This window comes from Aedes albopictus, chromosome 3 (genome assembly GCF_035046485.1).
Source record: "Aedes albopictus strain Foshan chromosome 3, AalbF5, whole genome shotgun sequence".
Classification (NCBI taxonomy): Eukaryota; Metazoa; Arthropoda; class Insecta; order Diptera; family Culicidae; genus Aedes; species Aedes albopictus.
The window spans coordinates 157017750-157025058 of record NC_085138.1 but is presented as its reverse complement, the minus strand read 5'-3'; the positions used below and the strand labels follow the sequence as shown (position 1 = coordinate 157025058).

Here is a 7309-nt window from a genome sequence, read left to right as displayed (position 1 = left end):
ACGCACCATATAAAATATGATTTGCTCCATAAAAAATTGAAAATTCTATTTTGTTGCTATTGTTATTCCTTTACATGTTAAAACATAAACATATGCATGTGGTTCGTTTATTATAACTATTTTCACAAGCATCGGATCGCTTTGCGGTCTTCAACAAAGTTTTTCAGAACATCCTAGGCGATCATTTTACAGTATCGGTTGAAAAGTTTCAGACAAACTTTTTCAACTTATGACAAAAATGCAAAAAAGTATGTTTTCCCAAAATCAAAATCCCATACAAATTTCAATTGCAATGCGCAAAGTGTAGACGCAACCGATCGTGCTCAAATTTTGCACAGATACTCAGGACCCGAAACGGAACCAAAACAGCTTTGATCTGAGAAAACGGTTCCGATGACCCACACTAATATGCACAAGTGTTTAACATAAAAATCAACGGTTTCGGCAAAAAAACGGGGTGTCCATTTCGCCACGGGCGTCCAATTCCCTGCAGGAAGAGCTACTCGGAACCAATATTGTGTATTTGAAAATGTAATATTGGTAGCTATGGCATCGGCGGCCAGGTCGCGTTGATAGGGTAGAGCAGAGGTAGCGGTTCAGGAGGGGGGGGGTACAAAAAGACCTGGGCGATCAAGGGGATCCAGAGGTGTTTCAGGTGGCCCAGCCGGCTTCAGAGCGGTATCTGGAGGACTCAGAGGCATTTCAGGAGGTTGCCTTCAAGCGGGGTCCGATGAGATTGCAGGGGCATTTCAGGTGGCTTCAGAGACACTTCAAGGGGTTTTAGGGAGTTCCAGGGGAGTTCCAGAGGGTCTCAGGGGCATCTCAAAGAGTTTCAGGGAGTACCAGAGATCTCAGGGGTGTCAAGGAGTTTTAAAGCTTTTAAAGGAGTTCAATGGGATTTTAGGGGCGTTTCAGGAGGTCACTAGGTTCCAGATGCAGGGCTGTTACAGATGGCGTGGATTTTGCGTTTTTCGCGGTTTTTGCGTTTCGCGCGGATTTCGCGCGTTTTTGCTAATTTCGGCGCGGATTTTGCGGAAATGGTTTTCAAATGCTCTTACATCCATTTAGACAAGGAGCTCAACGAAATCAGAAGAAAGAAAGAAAGAAAGTGTTATGGAATGTTGTGCTTAATTAAAATCAATGTTAATAATCCCTAGCTTGGAGTGCTAAAGTTGTACTGCACAATACGCATTTGTTAAACTGAGATGATCCTCTGCTGAATTTCTTAGTCAAACTATTAAAGTTATTTCTGTCTAACCCCGAAATCAGTTTTTTATTTAAAATTTTGAATAGAATGGCAAGATTTCTGAAGTAATTGCTTCTTGGTGATTCTGAATTCTTTTTTATGGAATTTGCAAAGTGACGTCTACCGGAAGTTTTGGAGAAACATTTGGTTCAAATCTGAGTCAAATTTAACAGAATATTGTGAAGAAAATCAATGGTTTGGTAGACTGTATGTGTCGTAAGAAATCAAAATAAAAAGAGATACAGGTAAGACGTCCTGGAGCTTTTCATGATTGCATTCTTAGATAATTCCATGAAAAAAAAACATTAAAAACTCTTGATGGAATAATAATCATTAGAAATTTCTAGCGATTTTTTAAACATGCAAGAATTTCTTGATTCATTATGAATGAGTTTCTGTATGAAGGAATTGACGAAATTCCTGAATCAGTTATTACTACTTGCGAAACGATTTGTTTTGCTAAAACTATGATTTCCGATCGGAGCACCCGTTGAGAGGGGCACAGTTATTAAATGGTTTCTTGGTAGAATTTTTGGAAATTTTTTTTGCAAAATACTTGAAAATATTGCTGATGTTTTTTAAATCCTTAGACTAAGAACATTTTGCTGAAATATCCATCCAATCCTAATTTCCAAGGGTGTGGTGTGACCAGAAACTCTTATCATAAATGATCCAATGAATTAATACTTTTCTAAGTATCTCTTGCCTAATGTTCAGAACATTTCATAAATATCGCCCTGAAGAATAAAATTTAGTGGTGATTAAATAAAAAAAAAATACTAGTACTCCATTTGTATCTTAATAAAAAAAGTTTCAGCAGAAAGTAATCCATGAATTTTTCAAAAAGTTTCTGAAAATTTTCTTGCCGTTCTCTCAAATGATCTTTGGGGATTTCAGGATTTCTACCATAATGTTGATTATAAATTATTTCAAAAGTTTCGTCAAACTGCTGCCTTTTTCTCGGAAAAAAAGGAGACACTCTGATTGATAAGTAATCGAAGAATTATTGATCCAAAACTTTTTATTGCAATTAAAAAAAACTAGCCTGTGTGCAACATGTTTAAATTCTTGTTTGATGTAGAGTGGTTATACAAAGTCATCAGGGCTGGTAGCGATCAGGTGGCAAAATAATAGTGACTTTAGTGACCAAAATTAGCCAAAAAGTGACCAAATAGTGACTGAATAGTGACCTCAAAATTAATAGAAAATTGAGTTTCTATGTTGAACTCGATCAATTAACGAATTCCCAAGAAAATCAATGCCTAACTTTAAACTTCCAGAGTTTGTATATTTACTTGGTTTAATCACCGCATGTTTGTGCTCATGAATACTTTATTGTTTAACCCTCTAATACCCAAATTTTTGATTTTGATCTAAATATCATACTTCGTCATCTAAAATCGATTTAAACATGTTTTGGAAGATGATTCTTTTTAATTCTTTTTAATTTTAGAGTGTATTCGATTCCCTTAAACTATAAAACTAGGATAGAATGATTTGGGAAAAATTTTAAAATATGTTAATTGATGTGATTTAATACAAAATAAACCATGACTTCTAGAAAGTGACTAAAATATCAATTTTTCAATGATTTTTAAAAAAAAGTAAATACGCTTTAAAATACACCAAAAACCATTTTGAGATGTACAAAACAGTCCTAAATATCAGCCAAAAATATAAAAAAAAAATATTTCCCACGAAATGCTCAAACTATACCCCGTCTAAAGGCGGGGTTGGGTATTAGAGGGTTAATCTTTTTTTTTGTTTTGGAAAGTGTTCAATTAAGCAAGCCTTAACTATATTTTTTGCTATTTTCGAAAGTTTTGATAACTGATTGTTGGTGACAATAAAAACATCAACTTATAGTACTTCATCACGCAAGAAAATATGATTTTAATTTGTTTGCACGTTTGCAGACATTGGGAACTCTTTAAGTTCAATACTGTTTGTTTTGATGATGTATACTACTGATTAATATAATATGCAAGAATGTTTTCGATCATCTGGCAATCATTTGATTCATTTGTCTATATCTCAGATCAGAAGCCTAATATTGAAATGAGGTGTTCGGCAAACTTGTAGATAAGTGTTTTTTCTTCAATTATCACCAAGGACGCCATATCCTTAAGGTCCCATTAGACATGACAAATATTTGGCCAAACAAGCCCAACAAATGACCAACACAACGTGAATCATGGCAACCTCGGATGAATGTCGGACTAGAACGGCAAATATTTGTCATAATGACAAACAGTCTAATGGCCCCTTTACTCTTATATTTACGGCGTAAAAGTGTTAGTATGAGTAGGTGTTACTAGCGCTCTCACGCCGTGTATATGAGAGTTAGTCCTTGGTGATAATTGTAGGAAAAACACTAATCTACAAGTTTGCCGAACACCTCATTTCAATATTAGGTTTCTGAACTGAGCTATGGATAAATGAGTCAAATGATTGCCAGGTGATCGAAAACATCCTTGAATGAATACTAGCCGAGCGACCGAAACTTCGGAACCCCTGTTATTTTCAAAGAAATTTTATTTTACACCGAAATATCATGTAATTGGCACAATTTAAAGCGCACACCTGGGTGAATCTGTTGTAAATTTTATTTTACTGTGGACAAATTCTAACGCACACGTTTTTACAATAAATATTTGCCATTGCCTACCAGTACGAAAATTTCATTTTCTTCGAAGACCAAATACAAAAAATATTGATTACCGAGACAAATATACGACCACAACTTTCTGAAGGTTTGACCAAATCAAATGAAACTTTCATACAATATTTCTACATACATAGATAATATTACAAAAATGTTTCATTGCAATCTGTTTAGTATTTCTGTTTCTAAGAAATATATGTTTTCATAATTCTTTGTTTGTACAAGATTCCTAAAATCTATTTCTTTCCACTACTGGAAAATTTTCTCAGAAACTGGATATCTAAAAATTAAAACTGTTTTAATCGATTTCTCGAAGACGCAGTTGAAAAACTGATCTATATTTTATGAAAATAATTACAGAAGTTGAGCAAATTTTGCGAAAGAAACTTTGGCAGATTTCTTGTTGAATCTCATCATCGCATATTGGATGACATTTTGATAAAATTAGATTCCAAGAAAAGCTCCAGAGATGAATGAAAGATTCATGAAAAAAATATTTGAAGAATCATGAATATTTTCATTAGAAGTAAATAAACATCATTATAAACTTTTCCGGATTTCAGTAAAAAAAATATGATCAAATGATGTCACTATATACTATCTCCAATAGTTTCATCAGAAATTCATCTCGCATTTGTAACATAAATAGTTCTGCAATCTACTGAAAAAAAAACTGAAAAAAAGAATCTTTTGTTTACCTACTATAAAAGTTCTTGAGCTGTAAATTTCCGATTTATCCATGATTAACTGATACAGGGGAATACAATGCACTGCCCAGTCAACACACGATCGCATATGATGTTGAATAGGATAGGATGCTAAAGCTGGGTATGTGTTATCGTATTCCGATCCGCTGAACTCCATCCAAACATCTAATTCTTAACAGTTTGAAATAATGCGAAGATATAGGGTAAAATTTTAAATGAAAATACTTAAGGAATATTGCAATGTTATTATTGAAAAAGTATAATATTTCAGAAGTTCATCTATGATCATAGCCACACATTCATTTTTACTTCTTCGGAATACGAGAAAATTGTAGCCATAGTTCGCATCAACCCTCCTTTAAGTAATTTTCGATCCAAACCGTATACTACGTCAGCGAGCTGCTTCCAACGTGATGAAGGTTAATAAAGACAAGAACCATAATATTGCTAATTTAGAGAAAAATTTCCGTTTTACGGAAGATTGAAAAAGCTACCGCAGCTGTCACACTACTGATTTTCACCGAGTTATCATCAATCGGGTCAAGGATGCCTTGGATACGACGCCGATGATCATTGTTTGTTTTTGCTTTCCAGAGCAATTTACATTGCAAGCATACTTTGATTAGGCTATCTGTTTCAATGATTTGATGATTTTCATGGCTGCGGTAGGAGTTTGACAGCTGCGGTAGGACTCGGCGGCTACCGCAGAGTGGAAATTTTTCAAAAAATCCGCAATAGTGTAATAAGCGGCGCAGCCGAATTTTTTTTTTTAAGGATGAGGTTTCTGAGGAAAATTTGTCCATTAATTTTGACATTAAATGTTTTTCAATGTAGTCAGATTAACGAAAATAGTGACTTTAGTGACCAATTTACTGAAAAAAGTGACTTTAGTGACTTTTTCATGCAAATAGTGACTTTTTAGTGACCGACTCAAAAATAGTTACCAAATCACTAAAAAGTGACTCGCTACCAGGCCTGAAAGTCATGGATTAGTAATTAAAAATCAATTCATAAATTCATCAACTGAATTTTCTCTTAAAAATTCTGTATTTTTTAAGAGTTTGAGTCATGAAAGCCTAATGTTTTGTACTTGCGCGGATTTGATGACCTCGGCGCGGATTTCAAATGGCTTGGCGCGGATTTTGCGGTTTTCACATCCACAGTTTTGTAACAGCCCTGCAGATGGCCTCTGGGGTATTTCAAGGGATATCTGGGGTTTACAGGAGAGTTTCAGAGGGCAGCCTATTTATTGAACCCATAAACAAATAGAAACGCTCCATAGAAAATCAAAAAGCGCTCCATAAAAAAGGAACATATGCTCCATTAAAATGTGTCGGGGGTCAGGTACGTGAAGGTTAACTTTGATGTTATGTATACTCGTCTAAGATGGAGTATTCCCAAGTAACCAAAAGTTCAGATTAGAGGGTGCTTTATAAGCTAAGCAGCTTATTTGAGGTTGTTCTTTGGCCTTCTAAGCAGCTTCATTTTTAAGTAATTTTGGAACATGAAAGTTCACATAAGGTAGCTGGATAGCTTTCTAAGCAGCTTCTAATGGAACTTTGCCAAAATTCATGCCGAAACAAAAATGTATTTTTCAGATTCATCACAACCTTGTTGATATCTGAAATGGCCTCTGATAATTATTTCACACATTGCCGGGGCCCGTGGCGTTTGCTTCATAAGCAGATGGTCATGGGTTCGATCCCAGCCCCGGCACTTTCGTAAGTTGCTCTTTCCTTATGAGAGCAGCTGACACTGACCCTCTTCTGAGCCAATGGCTCAAATGAACCCGGATACTTGGACATCGGCGAACGGCAACCCATAATGGACCGTCAATCGGACTGGAAAAAGAAACAACCAACAGCCACACATCAATATCCTCGAGCACATAATTCTACCATGATAGGGTAGAAAGAGAAAGCAGCACAACGGCCACCAGTTCGATGTACTACAATTTGAAATAGAATACATTTAGGCGCTGTACATAGTGTATGTACAGCTTCCAATTGGAATCGCTCACGCAGTGCCCTAGTGGACAATAGAACTGAAAATTAGGTTAAGTGATTGAAGAATTAAAAAAAATATTTCACACACATCATCTGCTATGTAGATTTGAACTGGATTCTCTTGAGTGGTAGAATGCTGACTTACCGCTGCGCTGCTGAAGACACTCGACAAAGTCAAGTTAGCTTCACTACTGTATAAGTGTACAAAACTAGTTGCCAACAGAGAATCGATTCGAGTCAGACATTGCACAATGGGAAAAAATAGGTATAAAACGCGAATAAATTCAATATCTCTGCTCGGAGTGGGTGGATTTGAATGAAATTTTGGCACAAACTGCAAAAAACTCTACAGTTTCGGATAAGGAGGGGGTCATTCGCCGCACGATGCTGGAAATCAGTGAATCGGGCCCGTTTTACCCCACTATCTCTCTTTTTCACCTTTTTGGAAAAATCCTGAAGTGCAAAATAAATGATTTATTTGATTCGTGTTTGTGTTACAACTTCCGTAGTATCGAATGGAGCTAGTTTGGCTCACCGCACAGCCTTAAAAATTGAAATATCTTCAAATAACCCCGATATCCCCTATTTCTTTAAATTTTCACATGCATCTCCGCCCGGAGTGGAATGCAATCGACAAGAGAAGGAGCAATCTTATGTCAAATTTCCGGTATAATGGAAGTTTCTA

The 7309-nt window shown here is 35.9% G+C and overlaps 1 long non-coding RNA gene across 1 annotated transcript in view; it reads left to right on the top strand.

Annotated features, from left to right (window-relative positions):
- The window catches only part of LOC134291400 (uncharacterized), a 286882-nt gene that overhangs the window by 22959 nt on the left and 256614 nt on the right, over positions 1-7309 (top strand). The window lies entirely within an intron of this gene.